The sequence below is a fragment of the Solea senegalensis genome, linkage group LG10 (genome assembly GCF_019176455.1).
Source record: "Solea senegalensis isolate Sse05_10M linkage group LG10, IFAPA_SoseM_1, whole genome shotgun sequence".
NCBI lineage: Eukaryota > Metazoa > Chordata > Actinopteri > Pleuronectiformes > Soleidae > Solea > Solea senegalensis.
Genome location: NC_058030.1, coordinates 7268536 through 7288072, shown reverse-complemented (window position 1 = coordinate 7288072; position 19537 = coordinate 7268536). Strand labels below are relative to the sequence as shown.

The window sequence follows — 19537 nt, the reverse complement described above, 5'->3', positions numbered from 1 at the left end:
GTGCCCCTGGCAGTATAAGCCATTGGCCTTTAGCCATTAACTGAGATTTTATGGACCAGACCACCAAACAGAGAGCTCTCTCTCTCTCACACACACACACACACACATTTTCCGATTTCCTCTTCTTTGTTTTCTCTCATTCTTCCTCCACCAGCCTCACCTCTTACTCCTTCACCCATAATTATCATCATGTACATCAATAAAATCTTTTAATGCCTCTCGCTTCCTCCTCCTCTTCTTCCCCGCACAAATACTTTCCCTTCTCACAATGTTTTTTAATTTGCACTCAGTCGGTTTTCATTTTTCTCCCTCTCATCAGTATCCCCCAGCCTCAGTCGGCTCTCCCTTCATCCATGTCCTCTTTTTCTTTACTTTTTTTTTTTTTACTCCTCCCTCGAGCAGTTTCTGGCCATGACCCGATAGCAGACTTCGTCTTGAAAAGACAAACTATATTGCTGTGCTGTGCAGAACTGTGGTTAAAAAAAAAAAAACATCCAAAACCGCACAGAGTAGTGCAGCAGGGCTTTGTATTAACAAATGAAATCCATGTTATCAAGCAAAGCCAGTTGGTTCTCATTGTTTGTGTCGTTGTTTATCACAGACAGTCGTACTCAGTGAAGTGGACGCTGAGTGGGATTATTAGCAGAAAAGCAGAGTTCATGTCCTGGACACAGTTTTTGTCATCGCAGACTCAGAATAGTACTCAAAATTCGCTTGGCACCGTAATGTTATCACATTAGAGCAGCCACACTCCTGAGAATTGAAATCTCACCTGTATTCCAGTGGCGTTTCAGAGCAAAAATAGACCGTGAAGGATAACGTTCGCTACAGTTTCCACGTCCAGATCTGTCAAATATGTCACAAACACGGCTCATTTTGTGCATGTTTGAAAGTACTCCAATGTTCCAAATCCATTCATTACTTTTCAACCCTTAGAACACAGAGAATTAAGGCATTACTGTGTTAAAACATAAGGCTATCAGCATATGTGCAATATAGATAGTCTTATATCTGTTTTTTTACAGCACAACCTGTTGGAAATCTGATGAAATGACATATTTCTTTTCATTTTCACTAACTACATAAACACACCTGAGCAAAAGAGTACTCAAACCTTTTAAAATCTGATAGAATTTTGTGAAATTTGGACAAAAAGAAAAGAAAAATGGTCTATTTTGTGACAGTTATCGCTACAAATGTAGTCATAACTTTGACTCAACAACAAATAAGAAGACAGAAAAAAAGCCTCAAGGTGTGACATATAAACACAACCAATGGAATCCATACAAGGAGTTTACCAAAGCAGCGCCTGAGACACAGATGTGAGCACTAAGGGTTAAACAAGGGTTTTATTCTGAAAAATGTAAATAGCCAGAAGAGGCACAGCTTCATACTGAAACTGAAACAAGTACATCTGCCTGTTCTAGTCTGGTGAGCGGAACAATGGACAGAAAGCAGTGATTCCCAGTGAAATGTGAATCAACTATGTTTCCAATGAACCTCCTGAACCTAGAGGCATAAAACAGTGTAATATAGTTATAGTAACTGTAAACTTGTCTGTTATTTTTGTTCTAGTGTAAGTTTGTTTACCTTAACAGTTTCAACTGCACTTCCGCAGAAGTGTCCCATGATTTTGCTGGGAGTGATGGTGCAACTGGAAGACCTTCTCGTTGGGGTGTCCGGCCGCTTGTTGATCACCAAAATGGGATGAAATGGGGGTGGTGGAGCGGGGTCAGATGGCGGGGTGTACCGTAGTAGGTGTGGGTCACTTTCCCCTGAGTTGAGAAATATCTTCATTCTTTTCTTTGTTACATACATATATATATATATGTACATATATATGTATATATATATATATATATATATATATATATATATATATATATATATATATATATATATAAACATATATATATTACTTAAATAAACATATATATATTACTTAAAAACATACAAAGCTAAATGCAAATTGGTGAAGTATTCCTTTAAGTAAATGAAAAAAAAAGTCCTGTGAGGGGTTAAAATCAGAACTAGTATGTCTGTCATTGCAAGTAAGTAAATAAATAAATAAATAACAATGTAGATGAGAGGTCAGCAAACAATCAATAATACTAATAATACAAAGAGTCAATGATGCACCGTGTGGTGTCAAAAGCAAAAATGTTAGGATTCTCCCTGCCTGCCCATCAACATCCTAAAACATCCTCAAAGAATATAGTGGCCTATACCGATCACAGTGTAAAAGGGTTTCAGTCAGTTTGATTTATAAAGTAGCAACTGGACCAACTGCATCATACTCATAATTAAGAATATTTTTCCCAGTATTCTCTTCCCATTAAGATCAATTTCTTCCCCCTGGGAGCTTTTCCTGGAGCCTAGGTCAGCATAACCCTATTTCATTAGGTTGCAAATGCACACGCACGTGTGTTTAAGTGCCTGAGCAGTGGAGCAAATGCATTCATATAATTCAGTTATGTCGGAGCAAAGTAGAGGTTTTGTTCCTCCACTTTTTGTGTTAACAAACAATAATATTCCATGTAGAGAATCACAATATTGTTTGTTGTTTGTTAATAAAGTAATAAAGCTGCTCCTATGAATGGGTGATGAAAAGTATGATTGAATAAAACCTCGGCTTTAAGAAAACAACTTTAAATAAAGAAGAAACTTTGATCTTTAACCTTTTTTGAGGATCCTCAGGTGTCAGTTGAACGCTCTGAAGTATCGTTCGTTACAGGTGAAAATTGTCATTGATTTTGTCGTCACAAACGTGAGATTGTACAGAAAGTCTTGCGCTGCCTTTGATCCCTGATCCAAAGATTGCAGTGTGAGTGGTCTCAAGGGTCTAGTCTTAGTAATGACATAAAGCCTTTAGCACATTTGACGAGTGTAAAGGGAGGTGAAGGACAACTACACACCATAAGGCAATAAGTACTTCAGACTGCTGCTGCAGTGGAGTCTCGCGTCATACATAATTTATACATCAACCTGTTACAGTCACTTACAGTTTTGAGGGATTGTGTCATATTCTTTGGAGTAATAAAAACAATAATAATCATTCCCTACTGAAAGATCATGACTTCATTGGAAACATATGGATGCTGAACACCAGACAGCTGTCGACGTTTGGCTGTAGACGCAGAGTCTGTGTGAGGAGCGACTTGTGATGAGCAGTGACAAGTGATTCGTCTTTATTTTCACAAGTGACTTCGTTATTTGAGCCATAAATAAATGTGTTTCTTTTTATTTGCATCGACCACAACAAGATCTTGTTGTATTCTAAACATTGACACATCAAGTTGTTGCTTTTTACTACAAACTAAAGATACACCGTTTTTCTGGTTTCTTAGCGTTTGAGGAGCAAAGAAAATAAAAAAATAGCCACATTTCTCTGAAATAAATAAATCAATTAATTGTGACACACACAAACAAAAAAAAACAGCTAAAACATGAAACCTGCTGGAAGAACAATATACTTGTTTGTTTGTTTGTGACTATGTTTACATTCAGTAACATCAGCATTCTACTTATCAGTAAAACCAAGATGTCTGTCATATTGTTATATTGTGGTAAAAAAAAAAAAGAAAATCCAAAAAGAGTATATATAAGAATATACAAGAAAAACACAAATAAACATTTTGTCATGCTCCGCCTTTGTCTCCTCCTTTCTCTCCTGCATTCGCCTCGGCATGCAATCAGTTCACCTGTGGCGGGAGCACACCTGCTCCCAATCGAATCATCAAGCCTCTACTTATTTCCTGGTCCTCCAGCCTTTCAGGTTCTTACAGACCTCTCTGTGGTAAAGAGCTCCAGCTCATCTGATTGGTTTCATCAACTTTCCATCATTCGTGTTTAAGATTCTACCGAAGATGCAGGAGAAGACCGAGTCTTATGACCATACTCTTTACGTTCCGTAACTGTGGAAGTTTCAGCTGATGACACAATGATGACACATGGTCAGAATCCATGTGTTTCTAAGATCGCCCGGTAACACGCGATAATGCGGTTTTGCGGACATGCTCCCAATAAACATGTTAGTCCGACTAAATCAAGTGTCTCAAAGTCGGACTAACACCAGATAACACAGAGGGGAAGTTGATGTAATAGGTGAGCAGGAGAACAGCAAACACTAACAAGCTGAAAGGGAGCGTATCGCCACCTGGCGTAATGGAGTCAGACACAACTTCATCAAAAAGAATCGATTCCCCGTCAGTGAAGGACATCTAAAGGACGGACGGATGTCGGATGAAATGGTGCAGTTGAGCTACAATCACAGCTCTGCTTAACTGTGTGCGGAAAGGTAGTGAGTTAGCTAGCTAGGACTCCCAGGAGAGTCTCTGCTGGAACTCAGCAAACTGAAAGTCAGCACACTTTCAGCAAAGGAAAACAAATCCTAATTTGCAATTACACTGCACATCCCCAGTCACACATCACTTGTCTAAGTGCATCGCTCCATGGAAGCACATGTGTAATATTAGACTACAGATCCATATGTCTATTACCACGCTACTGCTGACAACACCAATCCCATCAAAGTGCTTTCCTGTCCCCTCTGATGGCAATAGCATAAATATGTCTCAAAGGTGAAGCTAATGCTGGAGCCAGTCATTTAACATTGATGTTCACTGTCATGATGCCACTGCACGGAAGCAGAAAAGGCCTTTCCAGGCATTGTGGGAGCATATCTGGCATATTGCGGATTGCCTGGAAATGATTTAATTGATTACTCTCTGACTGTCATATGCCAGAACGCTTTTTCCATCAATTCCAGCAAGACCTGTGATTGTGCTTAATGGGTGCCCAAATCTCATGGTAAGGTCCATGAGTGTTAACCCTTTATCGTGCTGGTTGGAATTCATGCAGCCAATGAGCAGAGATGCAGCTCCGTCACAGAACGTGGCCTTTGTGCCTTCCCTTCCATAAAAGCAAAAAGTACAGTCATACGGCTCAGTTTTCTCCTGCATTTACGGTAATATCTCAAAAATGTGTTCTTTTTGGGTAGTTCTTTAGACAGATTCGGCACACTGCCATACATACATCTACAAAATCCCTTGCCGTTCTTACAATAATGTTTACATCGGTGAAACAGATGCTTCCATACACGTAGAAACAGAAAAGAGACAAAGAAAAAGCATACCAGGAAAACCACTGCAAATGACAGATTCCCATAATGAATTACGGTGGATCATGGAGGCAGTGGAGATAAGGAAACATGCGGACGATGAAGCGGGATGAGGGAGCGTACATGCTGTCTCACACCTGGAACACCTTCCTGGGGGAGTGACCTCACCGCAGGAGGTGTGGTCACCCCGTCAAATCTGACAGCTGATAAGGCTCGTCAGCACCTAACATCAGGTGACAGGTCTGAGGAAGGCGGAAGATACACTAGTTAACAAGGTAAAGGAAAACTTCCTGTTTAAAACCACAAAACTAAGTTTAATCCATTGACATGATGAACTTGTGTGTCAGGTGTGTTGGAGCAGGGAAATATCTAAAACATGAGGACAAGGATTGGGAAGCACTGTTCTAAAATGTCCAAACGAAAAGTCGCTCCAGACTTTTTACTCAACTTCTCCTGTTAGTTCCCTACTCTGATCTGTAGATAATGTGACGGTGACTGGAGGAGTGTTATATGACCCAGACGTCACCCCTTACCTGGATCACCAGGAGATTCTCCTGCTGTTGTGAACATGTGTCATCCAGAGCATTCGTCAAGCACTGGAGAATCTCTGAACCACAATTCTCTGGACATGTTCCACACCTTGGGACCGAAAATGACTTCAGTCACCACCAAAGAACGTTACAAAAGCTAATTAACAGTGCAAAAAAGAAATTATTTCAATAGTTAATCCTATTGAGTTTGGGAAACAGCCATTTCCTCAAATATGACATTGTCAGACAATTTCCCCTTAAAAACAGCCACTTTTTCTAATGGATTTAGTGCTTATCTCGACACTAATGGACAACTGTCCTCTAATTTCGACCCATTAATGTATTCAGTTTCTTGCCGATTTTCAAATATACTAGCTAGCAGTTTTCTGCCCTAATTTAAATGGATCTTTCTTTTTGGTTCATTTGACCAAAGTGCAGAGGGAGGCATAAATCAGTCCTGGACAACCTGATTATCTGAGGTCATTTTATCTTCAAGTCATCAATACAGGATTTTTTTTATTTTTGGTTAGAACGTGAGCGTGTTGTGTTGTGTTGTTACACTGACGCCTGCAGTCCTCCCTGTGCCTCAAGAGACACACACACACATTGATACCCGCCAGTGTCCCACAGTGCAAACACTCATATTCCCAAACCTACTTGATAACTTACAGTACCTTTCCCCATTCAGACACGTTAATGGAAGCAGACCACAGATTCAGCGCTGCCTTAAATCCATCTGTTAAGTTCGAACTGTTCACTAATGCTTTCCCCAATTTACTAATGCTCTCTGACCACAATAGCCCACGAGTCAGCAACCCTCAACAGCCCTATCTTCCCCAGCAGCCCTACCCACACACACACACACATGGCCCATTAAGTGGCATTAGAGCCTCTTTCTGTCAGGTTATTCTGACTTCATGGCACCGCAGTAGCATTCCACAATCACCCTGTAAGACTCTAAGTCTCACCACAAGCTTCGCATCACAAACCACCGCTAATGCACTGGTCACAATATAACGGAACAGTGCAGACCATTACCAGGAGCCTTCTATTTCCCCACAAATTTGTCACTTTGACTTTGGCTGCCGGTCACTGTGACTTTGCCTCGCCGTCGTGTTTCAAATTGTGTAGAAATGAGGCTGAAATACCTACTTGCAGATTGCAAAAAAGCAGCAAATATCCATTGTATTAAGGCTCGCTGGCAGTGGCAGCTTTGTACAATTGAAGTCCAAAGGCAATGTTGTTTCTCAAAAATTGCATTCAGAATGTGAATGGAAATTTATATTGTTTATTATTCTTTTCTTTCTACTTTTGTTCATGTTCTTTTATACTTTGCGGTACGATTTTTGTTCTAATGCATTTTTTTTTTCTATGCTCTATTTCTATTCTCTGCCCTTTAACTGCTGCAATATGTGAACGTTCCATAAAACAGCATTTTTTTAAAATTCTGTTTTGAATATTTCTGCCAATATTGACGTAAGAAATGTATTAGACCACCTGTTGTAAAAATGAGAAAACATATACATACATACAAATATTTTAGAAATCTAAAAAACTAACAAACTGAATTCACCTTTTTATACTCACTTATATATTCTTCTCGGAGAAGTCAGAAATGAATCAAGCATAACATTCAACCACTAAAACTCAAACACATTGATTGAGTTTCTTTGTTGAGGAACGTAAGTAAATAACTATAATTTGACATCTTAATCAAGAACTAATGTCTTTTCTTTTTTAATTTTTAATTCTTAAAATTCATATATCTCAATAATACTTATTTTTTAACATTAAGAATATCATTTAGTTTAAAGAGCTTCTACATACTGGCGTATTAACCATTACAGAAATATAAAAAGGGTTTTTATGATAATTAGGAACGCTGTTAATTTAGGGCAGTTATGGCATAAACCCAGTACATGTGTTAAGCCCCTATTGATCAGGATACAGTGGATTGATATGCTGTTATGTACAGTATGAGGACATCCGGGGGTGTTTTTATGGAGAGGATTTTGATGCTATGAGGTCAAAGCCATGGTCTTTTCCAGGCCTTATACCACCCTGGTGTACAACAACAGCACCATAAGCAGTCCAATCGCTCTCACGTCGATAACGCGGCTGTAGACACAAATACATGAAGAGACAAATGAATCAAATGCCTTTTTTTGTTTCACTCAGCATAATTGACAATGCACTCATGTTGTGTGGAAATGTAATTTTCGAGACGGATCGCGCGGGTCCACAGCACATTGACTAACTGTAACTAAGGTGTAAATGGTATTTTGGCAAACGTAGGAAAGCATCTCTGGGTCATTAGAGCCCGAGTGAATGAACAAAGAAGAGGGGGAAACAGAGCGCGGGGCAACGAGAGAGAGAGAGAGAGGGGACAGCGCAAGGGAGCGACAGTGAAAGAGTGGAATATTAAGGGCAGAATGAATGAGGAAACAGAGGGAAAAATAATAAGAAGAAAGAGATTGAAGATAAATTACAGCACTGAAGGCCACCCTCGCACCCACATAGATCACATTTGGTGTGTGTATGTGTGTACATGTCTGTGCGCATAATGGATAGGCCACAGGGCTTTGTCCCTTATTAAAGTCATTACAAGGACATCTCCAACCTAGCTCAACACAGAAATTTATAAGGTGTGTGTGTGTGTGTAATTCTACATAACGATAAAGCAGGGCAAACGGTGCAGGAGAGCCGTTGACAGCAAGGACAACATGGCTCTTATAGTATATACTGTACAAACACCACACAGCAGGTCCTTAAATTCAAAGTATGCAAATGTTATTTCTACGAATGTGGTGCAATTTGAGCTGGAATACATACGGCAAATATTGGTGATACGTCGAAAAACAAACGTAACCGTAGATGAGAATGCAGTTTAGTTGTGTGGAAATGTAAATTTGCGAGACCTGTATTGCATTACACAGGGAGGTGGTTGCTAATATAAAAAGGGGTGGGGGAAAGATGTCACAGCAGTAAAAACATACTGTATCATATCAGATTGAATTTGTAAGGATTTCTAAAGGAGTGAGTTATCATCGAATCAGAACACATTGCTCCCATTACAGTAAGAGGGGATCATATGTTTCTTCTTTTTTTTCAAAGGTTCTGGTGTCACCATCTGGACACACAGGCAGCTGGCACCATCTGCTGCTACTGACACAACCAACCTGCTCTGTTAAAGATGCAATAAATATTTGGGCAGTTATTATTTTTCTTTTTTTATTCATCGACAAATTTTCTCCATCACAAAGGATAGTTACACAAAATGTCTCCACATAGTCTGTTAAACTCAGGCTGTGTCCGTCTCACTGCTCCTCACATATGGAGGCAAATCAGGGCCTAAGGTGTCGTTCCTCCGAAAACTATGGAAGAGTATTGGGGCCACATGTAGAACAAAAACTTGTTGGAAGAAAGTAAAAAAAATAATAATTGTTGGAATTAAATCATTCCAGAAGAGAGAAAAAAAGAACTTTGAGATAAAAAAAATGTTCTTTCTTTCAAAAATTTTGAAACTCAAAAAATACAGCAATGTATTCAAATCTTTAAATATACTTTGCAATACATTCTGGAATTATTTTTGAACAAATTATACATTTTCATATTTTATTTTTTGATATTTGAGTTATAGAGCAAATGTTTTACAATTCAATTCTTTTCTTTTACGGTTTAAAATCGTACTTTTTTTCAGTTTCAAATCTTGTTTTTTCAGGTACAGACTTTTGGCCATGATCAACTGTGAGGTTGTGGGGGAACCCCAAATATCAACAAATATAAAAATAAAATATGAATTCATTCAAAATCATTCCAGAATTTCATTCAAAGTTTGTTTTTTATTTAAAGTTTGAATATATTGTTGTATTGTTTGAGTTCAGCAGAAAAAAATAAAATTGTTTTCGTAGGAATAAAATCTTTGGCCCTGATCTGCCTCGATACTCATCAGACATTCTACAGGAACTACACATATAAACATATGTGAATTCCACAGTGAATTATATGGTGCTAATCTCTTAATTTGCAGCAGGAAATATGTTGTGTTGTAATCATAATTGCATATAACAGAATACATTTATATGATAAGGATATGCATTGATATATAACATACCACAAAAACATCCAGTATCAGTCCAAGCTGCAGTGCTGCTTCTGTAAACTATCAAAATAAAGGACAAAAAGGCATTAATTATATGCAAGCATTTACCCAGAGAACATAAAGGGATAGTTCAGGGTTTTTAATCGTTAGTGCTCACACTGCACACTCCTGGGTCACATCTTCAGGCTTTAAAATGTTGCTTTTTTTTGTTTTCTTCTTAGTTGAGTCAAAGTTGTAAATATTTTTAAATTGTGTGAGCCCTTTTTTGCTTAGGTGTGTTTAAATAAATAAAAAAAATATACAATTACTTGCTGAAAAAAGGATATAAGACACTCTTTATTGTACATATTATGCCTATAGCCTCTGTATATACATTTTAACATAGTAATGGGAAAAAAAACAGCCTAAATTCTCTGTGTTCTATGGGTTAAAGTGTGGGGAAACAGACACATGGTCCTCTCTGACTGAGCTGTGTACACACCCTGCTACAAAAACCTGTATAAGACAGCGATGCCAGCAAAGAGATAAAGCAGTGGGGGTGTAGCACACAGCACAGTAAGCGCTTGCAGCGTGTTATTCCTTCAAACAACCGCACTTCAAGAAACCCGAACTGTCCTTTTCAAATCAAAGTGATTGTAATGGGTGAGCCGTTGTCTGGCGGCAGCCTCCGAGGGACTGCAGGTCAGATATAGCGAGTTTCAGGTCAGGCCGTGACCCACTGCATCTGCCAGGCCTCGGCCACGGCTGGTGGCAGAGACGCTGACATTCTGTTAGGATCACTAATAGAGTATCGGCTAACTAATAGGAGCAACACTGAACGGCTTTCACATGGGAACCTTTAGCTCTTGACCTTCATCATCTGTCAGAGAGCTATAGGTTTCAGCTGCTCAGTGATCCTGTTTCAGCAGGGACGTCGCACACTGCTCCTAAAAGACTGGACCACACACTGAAGCTGCTGTACAATAAGGTTTTCTGTAGAGTGACCGATAAAAGAGAGACACATTATTATTATTATTTTTATTATTATTATTTGTAGTAGTATTAGCATTATTAGTAGTATAAATAATAGTAATATTATTATAATAATAATAATAATTATTATTATTATTATCAGTATTATTATTGTTATTATAATTATTATTGTTATTATTAAAAATAATAATAATAATAATAATGTTATTGGTATTAATAACAACAATAATAATAATATTATTATTATTATTATTATTATTATTATTACTATCATTATTATCATTATTATTATTACAAAGGATGAATGACGTATAGTTCTTGTATGATAATCCCATGATATTCCCAGGGGTCAAAAGTCCGGTGGGAGTGGGAGGATGGAGTAGCAGATTAAGTTTCACACGTCTTTCATATAATATAATACATAGAGATGATTTTACTAATTTAGATTTTAAGGCTATAACATTTAAATAAAAATAATAAAATAATAATAATAATAATAATCACATTTTCATCTTGTCTAGGGATTAATTAATGAAGGGATTGCTCATATAATCTCAATGGGGGATACAGTAAACAGAGAAAAGGATGTAAATGGAGCCAGTGAAGAGGCACAGCCAATCGTTGCAGTGTCTCTTAGAGGATCAGTGAGGGTCAGCGACCTTCTTCTCTGCAGCAGGTTAATGCTCGTTCACTGTCGATATGTGAAGAAGTCACTGAGTCTCCACCGTGATGGAGGCAGACGGCACGCTGAGCCTTCTGACCAATGTCTGTCCGCCTGCCACTGCACTGGACTTCAGTTACAAATAATCTGTGTGTGTGTGTGTGTGTGTGTGTGTGTGTGTGTGTGTGTGTGTGTGTGTTCCTGGCATTCCTTATGTTGTGGGGACCTCAACCCTCAAAAATTCCAACAGTTTCTTAAAGGTGAGAAGTTGCAACGAACCATAATCAAAGTATGATTATGGTTAGTGTCCAGGAAATTCATTTAAGTCAATGCAACTTTGTCTGACGTCATGGAAACCAGCGTGTGTTTGTGTTCCTATATCCCAGTTAGTGAGATAATGACAATGGCAGTTCTTGTGAATCACGACATTGGTGATTATAGCGATAACAGTTATCAGTGATGTGATGTATCATGTCCGTGGACTGTTAAGAAGACGGGTCTTTCTTCAATAAACGGAATGATGTTAATGAGTGAATAATATTAAACGGCAGATTATATCATTCAGAGGGAACTTTAAAACACGAAGGCTTGTGCTTCGATTTCTGGGACGGTCTGAAATAGTTATCACAGGTGAAATGATGGAGCAAAAATGTTTTTTGTCAACTACCATTTGAGTCAAACGTGAAAGATGCACAGTAGCAATGGCAATAAACAAAGAAAATAGCAGATCACTGATTTGCAAGCAAACTAAGAGCATGCGCCATCTGCTGGACTGGAAGGGTTTGAACAGTTAGGCAAGAGAACCTAAGGCAAGACTGCTAACCACTACACCAACCGTGTGGCCCATGATGTATGCACATACAAATAAAATTGAAATTGAAATCTTCACATGTAATGTCATCACGTTTGAATCAAAATGATCTCTGTTGTTGAACACTTAGTAGTACACACCACAGCCCGACGTCTTTCCACTTTTCAGCCATGTCAGCGCTGACTCCCGCCTTTTGATTGATTGCAAGTTATTTGTGTCTCCATACTTCATATCCCAAATCTGCCCTGAGTTTCACATCAGTAGTAGCTCGCACCTACACACCCACAGACATGATAGCATACACATACTGTACACACACACACACACGCACACACACATGCACACTTTTATTTGTGCACATACATTCAAAATATGCACACTTCAGCCCCTGCAGCCTCATGTATCACTCACTGTACACTGCAGACCCTGGAGCCTTTGCTACAACGGAACCAATATCCAAACCACCCGTGTGTGTGTGTGTGTGTGTGTGTGTGTGTGCATGTGCAGGGCTTTAGGGGGTCATTCAAATTTAATTTGAAGTGGGATTTCTCTCTGTCTCTGTCTGCTCAGCAAAACAGAAGAAGAAGAAGAAGAGGAGAGAAAAAGAGCTCAACTCGATTATGCCTCCATGGTCATTATGTGGGGAATCTATGGAAGAACATAAGAGCGCATTACCTTCTCTGAATGTCATGCTGTATTCTTTTGTACACACGTCATTAAAGGCCTCTCAGCGGGAGTTGCATATTTACTCAAATAATGTTGTATTAGTACTCAACCCTTTAACACCTGAGCCTCAAAAGGTTCAGTCTGGACTTTTTTTTGCTTATTTTAACCATAAAAGGGCCAGAAAGTGTCCTGTGAGTAAGAAGTGAGCCTTTGCCTATTTTTTCCAGAATAACTTTCAATATCTGGCCGTTATTTACAATTTACTGCATGTTAAAATAGTGTCTTAACAATCCAAAATGAAAAGAAAAAAAACATAAACAAAAGGTTTTATTGAGAAAAAACACTGTTGTACATGAACACCATGTTAAATTTGAAATTCGAACACTATAACACATATTTAAAATGACATTTGGCCAAAAACTGGAAACTAAGTCTTGACAAAGATGCTGGTTTTACAGCTTCCTGCAACAGCACAAGTGAAATTACCATAACAACCACACATCGGCTTTGACTTGCAACTTGTCAGCTTTCAGAAACTGTTGGGATTAACAAAAACCGCCACGTAATTACAGTAAAGCAAAGTGCGCTCGTTACAAACGTGTCGTCTGAAATTATAAAAAATGTATTTCAACAAGAGAGAGTTAAAGAAATGTTTTACACTGGCACCATCATTTATTTTTGCTTTAATTGAAAATTACATTTAACAAATTAAGATGTATATGTATGTGTATACTGTATATATATAAATATATATATGTATATACCTGCATGAGGATTTACAATGAAAAATATGGTTGTTGTTTTTTACAAAAATGTAGGGTGAAGCCATTTTAAGAGCATATTTTTTTAAAAACAGTTATTACGAGAATATCCTCAGTGGCGATTATTGAAATGTTCTTATCATCCCATGTCTTGTTCAGCATGGATGTTACTGGAAACCAGGAACAAACACAACAGGTGCCCTTGCAGACATATGGCCATGCTGTCACATATTGGTAAAAACAGGACCCTCTCAGCCACTGTGGGATTCATAATATTAGATCCCAACTTCTGATACTTTATCAGGTAAGAGGATGGAAATGGGTCTGCCAGTGAATGTAATAAAGAAGGGTTGTGGCCGTTTAAAGGGACAGTGCACCTGTCACTCTCAGTGGCTTTTAGATTAAAGGTTGCATCCACCTTGTGACCTTTAATGAGTAACATCGGGGGAACTTGAAGAGATAATAATCTACCGTGGAGTTACAGTTGTTATACTTTAAAGCTGAAGTCTGAGACTTCTGACAGTAAATGTAGGAGAAATGTGTTCAGGTTCTTCACTTTATCCAAACAGGAGTCACGACTCCACAAAGAGTCTTTGTGGGTTAACAAATACATTGTGTTCCACCATGTGAGGCAAATGGTGGTACTGACACCATTTGCGCAGACATACAGAAACACTAAAATAAAATAAAATAAAATAAAATAAGACAAATAAACTGGGTGAAGGACATAGGTTTGGTCTGAAATGCTGAAGATGGAGAGAAGTCTGGGGTGTTCAAGGACTTCCACAATCTTTATTACTATCTGTAAAAGTCAATTAATTTGTGCCTTTTACATCAAGATCCCATAGCACAGGAAAACTAACCATAAACCAGAGATGAACCAACATGACACAGAGATAGTTGTTGTTTGGACTCTTTGTTGTTCTTCGTGTCAGGTTTTCCTTTCCTTGTTTCCTGTTTTATTTTGTAGTTTTACCCTGTGTGCCTAGTTTACTTCCTGCCCTGTCTTCCCTCTTGATTGTCTGCCTAATGTGACTCACCTGTGTCTTATTATAGTCTCACCTGTATTTGATTATCCGAGTGCCTCCCTAGTGCATTTAGTGTCCGTGCTCAGCCGCGTGCTCATTTCCTTCAGTTCATTTGTTTCAATTCACTTTGTCTCAAGTTTCCATGCATTCCTGCTTCTTGTTCCCTGTGTGTCCCTTTATTCCCTTCCCTCCTGTTTTAGATTCTTTTGGCATTTTTGTTCAGTTAAACACTCAGTTTTCCAATCTGCATTTAGATCCTTTGTAAAAATGTAACAACCTTCCTTCATCCATTCTGGTGCATGTTGTGCTGGTGCTGCCACTGTGTGGATTAACACAAAAGCATCCAATGGAATCAACAGAAACAGAAAATCTGTGATGGTTAATGTTTTTAAAACCCTCACCAACTGTGTTGGTATGATTATCGTACACATGTGGACAGTATTTTCTCTTTCATGTGTTTCAGACACATTTTATTGAAATGAAATCTACATTTTCTGTGATACACGCAAGGATTCATCAAGTAACGTCTCACTGATGCAACACATTTACCATCCTGACCAGCAGATGGCACCAGAGGCATATAGAAAAAAAAATCTTCAGCAAAGGACAGGATCTTTTCATAAAAGATCACAAACAGTAGAAAAAAACATCACAATAAATGCAACAACAAAACAGCAAACTAACATCTACAACAGTGCTGTTGACTCTCATGTGGTGTCTAAACTTGTGAGAGCATGTGAACATTCATGAGTAGTAATGGACAATAACAGATTTTTTTTTGAAACATTAGGGGGCAAAACAAAGATTTCAAAGAGACAGAAAGGTCAGTCAAGTTAGTCAACATTTCAGTCTCTCAGTGTTTTAACTGCATGGAATGTTTCTAGATCACGTGATTGGCAGGTTCAAAAAAAATTCTTATCTAAAAAGCTGGTTATCAACAACAGAGCTGCTATATCCCCATTTTAAAGGGATAGTTTTATAGTTTTTTGAACTCGTGACTGCTCGCTTTTCACCGAATCATAACTATACCACCATTTTTTAAGAATATATATGTCTTTGGATGTGAGTACTTGCCAATCCAGCATACTTGCATCCATAATTTGTAGGTTGCCATATAGTTTCCCCATTCTTTCAGCCGGTCATCAATGCTACCACAACATCCGTGTTTCAGTCATGAAGGCATCCAGCAGTCTGAATATTTCCTAATCCATTGTCCTGCAGATAAGGCATGATTTTATATGCCTTATCTTATATATGTGTATGTATATATATATATAGACATTTTTTTACATCACATATTTCTATGAAATAGTAGGACAAACACAGGATTTACCAGTAACATTAATTAAGGTTCCACTCCAGTATTAACAGAGCTGTGTTGTTGTTCAAGTGTAAGGGTGGATCACGCCAAATACTTGACACTGGTAGAGGATGGTACAACAAAAAACTGCATACATATTTTCTGTAGGTGTTCCAGTAAAGTGAAATTGAAATGATTATCTAAGACTTCTGCACAGTACTGTGTATGTATCTATGTATATATATATATATATATATATATATATATACATATATATTAGTAGTATTTCTCGGACCCCCAGGCTATGGGTTGTGGACCCCTACTTTGAGAACTACTGCTCTAAACAACCAATAACACAGTTTTTCAATCATCTAAGTGCAGGCAGACACACTGGTATGTTGCTCCTACTGTGTCAAGCAGACATGTGAGTGAGAGAGAGAGAGAGAGAGGGGGAGAAAGGGAGAGAGAGAGAGAGAGAGAGATCCACCCCGCATTGTTCCACTCGAGGCCATCCAGGGAACCAGTGAAGCCACCTAACGTACATAAAAGACCTGTCCTTCAGCGTCACCACCTGTCACACCCTGACACACAAAACAAACCTACCCTGACTGGAGGCCGGGACATACCACGCATAACGGGCATACATTTATGTAATGAACCTTACAGAAAGAGGTGTGTGACCCAGGACTAAATAAAGTCCACATGAAGCCTTGACTTGCTCAAGCATTCTAGATGAAGAGAAGAGAAGAGAAGAGAAGAGAAGAGAAGAGAAGAGAAGAGAAGAGAAGAGAAGAGAAGAGGAAAGGAAAGGAGAGAAGAGAAGGGTTAGATTGAAAGCACAAACAGGTTGACTCACTGACTTGACTGGTTCACATAGCTGACATTCCTACTCACATACACACTCCTCTATCTCTGCCTCTCTCTCTCACTCAAAGATTCCCCCGTAGAAGAAGCACAAAGGCAGAAGGGTAGAGCAGAGGTGTGAGTCAGGTTTGAAATCATTACGTCTGAGTGAGCTGATTGTCTTGGGTGTGTCTGCAGGTTAGGTCACAGTTACAGAATCCTCCTGTCTCATCACACACCACCGTCACATACTGGCTCATGTATTCTGTGCTCTCTCGTAGAATTGTAGATAAAGCACATGGGTTCATTTATTTATTTATGTTATTTGTATCGCATGTTGAATCCATAAATGTTCAGTTTTGGTATTCGTTTTACACTCAGGGGTCAGATTAACCTGTTAAGGTGCCACAGCCTTATTCTACCTGGAGCTCCCGTCCTCCCTCTTTGAATGTGATATATTTATTCTGCTGAAAGCACATTCCACCACTTTTCCATATTTACTACATGCTTAGGCAGTCTAGCCTGTGAAAACAGTTGTAGTGTTTGCACAGGGATTCATCAACAGTGCAGGTCCAGGTGGCGCTGATGTTTGCCACCTAAAGATACAGTAGGCAGATTGCTCTAAGACAGCAGGGGAAGCTCAGCCTCCTCTAAAATGTATATATATATATATATATATATATATATATATATATATATATATATATATATATATGATATATATGTTTATATCTATGATATCTTCTGTATTTATTTTTTAGTCGTGTGTGTCCTATACTGGCAGCCGTGTTTCATTGGGGATGAGCTCCTCTCTGGCTGGTTCCGACCATGTGCCAGAACCTCATACTTTGAAGAACCTGAACTAACCCTTTAAGACCTATCACGGTTCCCGTTAAGCGTTTCTCCCTTCTCTGTTATTCCTCCTCAGCTTTTGCCCCCTCCCATCCACAGGATTTACACCTCCTTCTAATATGTTCCTAATCATTTTCAGTACCAGCCGGTACAGGGGCAGCAGCATGTGTGTGTGTGTGTGTGTACTTGACCCTTACATGCTTATGCAAGAGGCTATAATTACCAACAACAACATGCCTTCAAGACAAGGATCCATAAAGAAAGGACAGTGGAAACGTTTCCTAACAAAAACACATTTCCATTATTCGGATCTCCTGTTGATTCCTCAGTTACTCCCTGTTCTCTTCACCTCTTCCCTTCCATCGTCTCCTCAGCTTTTCTTCTCCTCCACTCCTCCGGATGACCTTACTGTCCCTCCATCGCCCCTCTGAACCTCCCCCTCCTCTCTCTGTGCTCGGTGATGATGGAATGTACAGAGCAGAGGAATGTGAGGAGAGTATAGGGGCTTAGATTGGCATTGCATCTTGTACAAAACAGCCAAACCATGTTAATTTGTGTTGTGTTGTGTTAATTATGTAGGAGCATGTGTGCAAAATCAGAAATGGAAGTGAGGATTTCATATCAACCTACACATTCTCTTGTGATTCCACTGATGACTCGGAGAGCTTACTTGTCAAAAGTTAATATTTTAACAATTATTGTTACAAAAGATTTTAAAAAGAAATATTGAATAACATTATTTATAATATGTTTAGCCATTGTTGTTACAAAAGAGAAAGCACTCCGAGAGCGCAAACCTCCCCCCAGTCTGCTAAATGTCTCCTGTCTCCCAAGTAAACAATTTAAAATATATATATGTATATATCATTCCTGACCCATAACAACATTCAATCTAATCATTGCTTCCTTGGGCCATTATCTGCAGTTTCCTAACAGACAAACAAAGCCAAAAACATGACCTCTCTGGTGGAGGTAATAATACATTGTGACCATGGGTGTTGCAACAGCATAGGCAAAGCATGGGGCCCCAGGCTGAGACAGGACAGAGCTTCCTCTGTTGTTGTCCTAAAGCTCTGAAATTACCTCCCGTCCCACCTTTCTTTGGACAACTCAGCAACCACAAGAGTCATGCTCGACCTTAGTTGTATCTCCATTAACGTGTACAGCAGGTACAAAACATACAGAACCACAGTGTGATGCATTTTTACCGTCCATCTCGCCGCTCACTGTTTGTTTTTCTGTGACGTAGAGGTCAACAGGAAACTGATTCAATACGCACTAGCTTATAGAGCCACCTACGGAGGCGGAGTCAGACGTACACGGCCAATAAATCGCTTTTCTCCACCGCTGCAAGTCTTCTGTCTTAGTTCTACCTCTGCTTCTGTTATTTTATCTGTTATTTGTACAACGTCTTCTTCTCTGTTTTTTTTTTTTGGTGTAACGCTACAGCACTCCTGAAATGATGCCGGCTTTACGGGGAAACTTTTTGAAAACCACAAAGACAAAGATTGTTTACATTTCTGTCTGGATGTGGCCTTACTGTAGTTTCACTAAAGTGCAGTGTGAAAGCAAACGCTGACTGGCTGAACGTTGAAAGCCCCTGTTAGATGTGAAAACGGCCTCAGCACCTCTGTTTATATTGCACGGGGCCCTTAAATACCTTGAAGCACCCCTGTGGCTGCGTCTATTTACAATAGAAACCTATTCAAATGTATCTAAAACACAATTCCGATTTTTTTTTGTTGTCTTTGGTAAACATTGTCGATGATACATTGTCATGTTATTCTGTTTTCAGTAAGTGACGACGTTTCACAATAATCTGACCCAACCCTGAAGGAAGGTACAGTAGCATTAACGCCCCGCCCCCTCTGTTGTGAGCTCCAGTCCGGTCA

At 39.0% G+C, this 19537-nt stretch overlaps 1 protein-coding gene across 4 annotated transcripts in view; it reads right to left on the bottom strand.

Annotated features, from left to right (window-relative positions):
- LOC122776381 (receptor-type tyrosine-protein phosphatase zeta-like) overlaps window positions 1-19537 on the bottom strand; it is a 940026-nt gene that overhangs the window by 469858 nt on the left and 450631 nt on the right. The window lies entirely within an intron of this gene.